Below are 7,380 nucleotides of genomic sequence, written 5' to 3'. Positions count from 1 at the left end.
TTCATTTCTGTTGGAAACTGCAGTGATATGTACTTATTTCGTCTTGCGAAAATGTTTCCATAGGTACGCTTTCGTTATGAGATCAGGTAGCCATAATCACTTTAGCATTGAAAAGGAACTGTAAACAGTAGTGTTCACTGGAAAAGAAAAACATTTCCACTAAATGCATTACACGCCATAGAAATTAAAATTAAAACAAGACTACAAATGACTCACTTATATAGAAGAATCCTGTTACATTTAGGTCAATACTCTGATAATTAGAACCAGGTTTCCCTTACTTTGTTTGTCTGTCTTTCTCCTCTGGTTTTAGCTAATGTAATTAGCATCTGTCACTGTCAGTATTCTGAAGATCATGCTGCTCTGCTATAACAGTCATGGCATTCATGATTACAGTAATATGGTTCAAACGTGTGCATACGGGGAGAGTTGTAGTCCGAAAAATGATTAGGACTCAAATGAGCTACACTGCCTAATTAATAGCTCACTCAAAAATAAAAATATTTATGTACTGTTGTTAGAAACCCATCTAATTCTTTTTGGGAACACAATGAACTGGGACCGGTTTCTCATACAAAGTTATCATATGGCTTCAGAAGCCTTGGAATATAGCACACAAGTCCAGCTGGCTATTTTAATGATACTTTATGGTTTTTTGCCACTTCAAAAGTATAATGAGCCACAACATTCAAAAAAAAAAAAAAAAAAAAAATCTCCTTTAGTGCTCCTCAGAAAAAAGTCATATGGTTAAGAATGTATTGAGGGTGAATAAATAATTTTTTGATTAACTATTATTTAAACTCTTCAAAAGGAGTTCAAAAGGGAACCCTGAGTAATAAGACTTGTATGACTTAATATAATGTAAATTATGTTTCTAAATAAAAAAATATGTAGAAAATCACATTGTTTCATACATATTTTAGACTACTGAGTGCACCATTATTTAAATTTTATAAGCTTTTTCAGTAGCTTTGGTCGATAAATGTTTGGTTTGATAAATGTAAAGTTCAAAAGAACAGCATTTATTTTAGTAAAATGAAAGTATGTAGTGTTACATTAAATCAGTTAAATGCATTCTTACTAAATAATAGTATTTCATTAAAAATATTATGCTTTTAAATGGTATTCTTATACCTTCTTTATTCATCCAATAACTACAGTAGCTAACTGCCGATTTCCTGCCATCTCTCTCAATTACTAAAGTGATTTTTGGCTTCTGTTTCTGACGGATAGGTTTTGCTTCTATTCTAGACATCATTCTGAGATACCGACTATTGCCTTATATTCTGCAAAACGAGCCTTTGTGTATGTTGCCAGGATGCCAAGAGAAAAGACATCCTCTGTCACTGAATTTCAAAGCAAGCTGAAACATTGTGTTAGTGAACTAAGTATCCAAACATTGTTACATAACTGGCAATAAAAAGTGAGAGAAAGTAAGAATGCTTCCTGCATTCATGTTCATAAACCATATAAGCAAAAACACACATAAACAGAGCAAACACTGTGGGCTTGTCTTGCGAACTGGATCAGAAGGCCAGGTGATTTATTCTCAGCTGCTCTTTTGGTTTTAATCACAAGAGCAGAGCACTACTGGAATGTGTCCCAATCACCAGCAGCAGAAAACTGCAGGAAACACAGCTGTCTCTTTCTGTCTCTGGAGTTTTTACGACTTCTGTTGCTCCTTACTCATAGTCTGTTCATTCATTCGCTCATAGAGTAAGTTCGTTCTAAAGTAAACTGTCTGCGGAAAAAGAGCTCATACCACAGAAAAACTGACTCATCGAAAAAGCACTGGCACCATCCATTTGAAACCATCGGACACTTGAGAAAGTCTTGATACAGTGGCGCACGGACAATAGTGGTCTGTTCCAGGCGGCTGGGCTCCCCTCCTCAAACTTTGTCTGAGGTCAGGGCTTCCCCGGTGACATCACTGCTCAGCTGATTTTAAGCACCCGGTTTTCATTATTTCATTGGAGACACAAAGACGTCCTCACAGGCTCTCCATTCACATTTGGCGGACGAACTTGAGACTGAATTTAAATCCAAGTCACAAAAGGACTGGGAATAGGAAGTCTGATTCAGAATTTCAATTTCCATGAATGGTTTTAAACAACAATTTCTTCTTTCAAATTTCAGAACATCACATTAGCAGTAGAGTGTTTGAACAAATAAGAAATCCTCCATGTAATTGTATCCACTATTACATTAAACGATTATCCACAATACATTAAACATTAATTTTATCCCACGGCCCATGTCCTGTGGCCAGCATGCTAATCTAATGCTAACAGTATTTGGGATTTTGGAAATATTGGAAGCATAACAATAACGTGACCCAGCTGGAGTGTTCCTGCTCCAGATTTGAGAGCTTTTAAAAGCTCAGGCCTGGAGCCATAGACTGCTGTCAGAAATAAAGAGACAGGAAGACAGACAGAGGAAAAGAAACAAAGGAGTATGTTGTATAGGAATGATTCGTTTTGTAATGAAAGAGAGCACTGCAAAAGTTAATCGATACTACCAGTGTGGACTACTGCTGAAAACCCATCCTCATGGTAGACTGAGTCTAATGATGTCTCCAGTGGATTCTCAGTACACTGAAGCAAAATATTACCTCTGACTCAGACAGAATTTGATTTGCCATCAAAAAAGTGACATATGTGTGATTTTTTATGAAAATTACATTTTTTGTACATTTTTGTATGCTGAAACATTCACACATTGACAGAGTTTAAAAAGTATGTGCATTTTTTTTAAGTAAAATTCTAACTTTATGAATTGAAATTACATAATCAAGAACTACACTACTTTTTATGTAATTAGTTTTACATTGCTACAAAAATGTCTTTTAAATAAATGCTGTTCATTTGAACTTTAGCTACAATAAAGAATTTTGGGGGAAAAAAGTAACATGGCTTCCACAAAAGTATTAAAGGAGTAGTTCACTTTCAGAACAAGAATGTACAGATAATGTACTCACCTGCTTGTCATCTAAGATGTTCATGTCTTTCATTCTTCAGTCGTAAAGAAATGGTGTTTTTTGAGGAAAACATTTCAGGATTGCTCTCCATATAATGGACTTCTATGGTGCCCCCGAGTTTGAACTTCCAAAATGCAGTTTAAATGCAGCTTCAAAGGGCTCTAAATGATCCCAGCCAAGAAGGAAGGGTCTTATCTAGCGAAATGATCGGTTATTTCAAAAAACATTTACAGCTTATATACTTTTTAATCTCAAACGCTCGTCTTGCCGAGCTAGACAAGACGAGAATTTGAGGTTAAAAAGTATATAAATTGTAATTTTTTTCTTAGAAAATAACCCATAATTTTGCTAGATAAGATCCTTTTTCCTCGGCTATGATCGTTTAGAGCCCTTTGAAGCTGCTTTTTGGAAGTTCAAACTCAGGCGCACCATAGGAGTCCATATATTATATAGAGAGAAATCATGAAATGTTTTCCTCAAAAAACACCATTTCTTTACGACTGAAGAAAGAAAGACATGAACATCTTGGATGACAAGGGGGTGAGTACATTATCTGTAAATTTTTGTTCTGAAAGTGAACTACTCCTTTAAGCAGCACAACCATTTTCAACATTTATAAGAGATGTTACTTGAGCATAAGATGAGCAATTATTTCTGGAAGATCATGTGACACATGTGACTGGAAAATGGTTTGAAAGCTCTTGGATTTCATCAAAAATATCCTAATTTGTGTTCCGAAGATGAACGAAGGTTTTACGGGTTCGGAACGACATGAGGATGAGTAATTAAAACACATTTTAGATGCTGTTAGTATGCTAATAAGGTACATTTTTGTGTCTATATAAAGAAAATGTGTGAAGATGTATGTGTGCTAGAACTGTAGTTTACATACCTGCAAATACTAATGAGTTCACATAGATATGCGTCTTATCTTCTTGTGTCCTCTCATAAAGACATAATTTCAATGTCTGCAAGGCAAAGATATACTGTCACGATGCAACCAATATGTACTGTCCTTCTATAGAAACGAAAGAATAGAAAACACGCTGTTATCCATCATCTTTAAGAATAAAGTTACAAATCATCAAGGAAATTACTTCTGGACGAGTAACAAAAATACTGTTGGCTGATGTGCTTATATGTGATTTGCATTCAAGCTGCTGTAGCTTTGGGCTCGAACAGTATAACGACATCTGGAAATGATCGGGTTGCAAAAAGTTAAGGGGTAAATGGACAATAATTTCACCAGCTTAACTTTATCCGGGTACACAGCAGACAGACGGAAAATGATGCAGTTCACCTACATTTCTCACGTTTTGGACACAATGTCGACTATGTGATAATGGTGTTGAATCCTCTTATATTACAAACATATGGTTTAATCACTTCAGTCAGTCCATCTAAGCTATATCTGTATTTAAATATTTAGCCAGCAGTTTTTCCCAGTGGTCTGGCAGCTCAAACTGGCTCAGGAAGCTGTTAACCTGTGAAAGAGATATCTTTATGCACTTTCAAAAGACACTTGGGGACTGAAAGAGAAATGGAGACCTGTGACCTTCCTCACTGTTTATTTTTCCTCTTGGGGTCAATCCTACGTAAAACAAGGGCATTTTCTACCACAGGTCAGTGCGCATGGCACCAATTAAGAGTTCAACAAGATGTCTACAAACATTAGATTGTGCATTGTGAATAAGCAAACCAGACATGCCTGAGTTTTAAAACTACATGGAGACAAGGCGAAATACTTGATTTGATTTACATAACTTTAAAAGAATATTCCAGATTCAATACAAGCCAACAGATCTTGTGTCATAATGATGTTAGTGTAGAGGAAAAAAGCTTACTAAACTTTTTGGCTCTAGTAATTCACGTTTTACATTAGAATTACAAAGTGCTTTTTATGAAATCTTAAGCTTCAGTTTTTTGCTTTTAAATACAAAAATGGCCATATTTACTTCCACATAAGTGCCTCACTGTAACATCAATTTTAGCTTTATCATCATTATTATTCAATTAGTATTATGCCACAAACGCTATTTGAGATGACTGGGCTTGGCTTGAGTGTTTCTTCAATGCTGTGTCTGAGTAAAAGTAAAGCAAAATTGACTTGCAAACAAACTCTAACACTAATAGTCTTGAACGAAGGAGTCATATACATAGCAAACAGTACATCTTTGTTTTCCCTCTGAGGTCATGACCTCCTTTGGCTTGCCAGAAGGTTTGCAGACATTTCACAGGCTAGGTGAACCCCTGCGATTTTATGTATGTTTATACAAAGCATTGTGCCATGCTACAGGGTTTTACTGAGACCTTTAGTCATCCATCAATGTCTCTCCTGACTTCCTCTGTCTGTAGGCCACCATTTCATTCATTATGCACTTGTTTCTCAAACACTTACAAAGTCCTAGAGTATTAACTTTTTGTTTTATTGCATTGACCAGCTTATTTTGAGATGATTGATAGCAACATCCCAAGGTTTCAGGTTCAGGATGAAGAAAAACAAATGTTTCACACAAAAACTGTTTCCTCACACAAGTCCCACAAGGCTTCAAGACAGAGGGAAATTGACTTGAGCTGTCCTCTATGAAAACCATTTCTTCTCAGAGTAACTGAAACAAAATTTAGTGCCGGAGCATTCACAGCTTTGGGCCTGTGAAATCCCCAATCTATTACCGCATCCAGCAGAGGGGCAAAATGAGTTCACCATGTTGTATAGGTGTCTAGGCCTCTACTCAACTTCTTTTTCTCTCTCTCGTTTCCTAGAACCACAGAGGGACCACTTATGCTGTCCTTTTCTTTTCTCAGCCTCCTTCTGTTATATAAGTCAATGCTACTGTTTAAATGTCTCTACTTCAGACCTCCAAAACAGAAGTGAAGCCACCAAATAACTGTCATTATCATGTTCAAAACACTACCACGCAAACTACAGATGCGCTCCAGGTGCCCGTGTAGGTGCATGACCCTGTAAAACTATGTTAGTGACATGATCAAAGTGGAGAGTTATTTTAAAAGGTGTAACATTGTCTGTAGGCTATGTCTGGAGAGCTACATAAATAAGTAGAGGTAATCTGTAAAAATTAACAGAAGGTGTTGAAAGTAATAAGTGGGTTTCAACTAACTGAAAATAGCTTAAAGGGTTGGCTGAAAAATGCGAACTCTGTCATCATTTACTCTCTCATTTCATTCCAAATCAGAATGACTTTCCATCTTCTGAAACACAATAGGAGATAATTGAATGAACATTCGCTCGGGTGATTTCACAACAATAGCAGAAAACTGATTTACTTTGAAGCTTAGCAAAGCATACAAGAGTATTATAAAAAGTACATGTGGCTCACTATTCATTTGCCAAGTGCGTTTTGTGTGAACAACAACCTGATATATAACACACTTTCTAAGAAAATCATGACAAACATGCACTTTAGATTGCCCAACAAACAACAAACACACACAAAAAGAATAAAGATTTAATACCAGATGTTTTAAACCAGTTGTTCATTAAATTACTACCTTGTGTGTTCTGCAGCAGAAAGTGTAGTAATATATATATATATATATATATATATATATATATATATAGCCTACGTGTGTGTGTGTGTGTGTGTGTGTGTGTGTGTGTGTGTGTGTGTGTGTGTGTGTATATACATAGAATACATTGTATGGGGCAAAATTATCGATTTTTCTTTTATGCCAAAAATCATTAGGATATTAATTAAAGATCATGTTTCATAAAGATATTTTGTACATTTCCTACTGTAAATATATTACAACTTAATTTTTGATTAGTATTATGCATTACTCTAACCTTAATTTGACAACTTTAAAGGTGATTTTCTCAATATTTAATTTTTTTGGGTCAAATATTGTCCTATCCTAACAAACCATACATCAATGTAAAGCTTATTTAGTCAGCTAGATAATGTATTACCCTTATGACTGGTTTTGTGGTCCAGGGTCACATACATGTACATATATTTATATATTTATATATATATCAGGGCTGATGAATAATTCTCATTTTTACCAAACAATAGATTCTTAAATCCCAAAAATCGTTTAGTCCAGCCTGTTTTCAGTTAATAACCAGAACATTGTGCCCTCCATCTAATAAATCACAATAAGCTTTGTGCTTTGTTACTTCTGATATGAAACAAAGTCACAGATTTGAAATTCTGTCCATTTTATTACAGTATTTATCCAAAAAAATGCAGTTTTGGCGCTGTTTAATGTGGATTGACAGATCACTGTAGCGCTTCAGTTCAAGATCAGTGCCACACAAAGTGCACATGAACTGATCGCATTATCCGCTAATAATAAGCAATAATAAACATTCAATAGTATGCAAAAAGACTATAGCTTACCGAAATCTGTATTCTGTCTCATGTAATTGCTCAATCAGTGTT

This window comes from Garra rufa, chromosome 5, assembly GCF_049309525.1.
Source record: "Garra rufa chromosome 5, GarRuf1.0, whole genome shotgun sequence".
Classification (NCBI taxonomy): domain Eukaryota; kingdom Metazoa; phylum Chordata; class Actinopteri; order Cypriniformes; family Cyprinidae; genus Garra; species Garra rufa.
Note: the sequence above shows the minus strand (reverse complement) of the source record.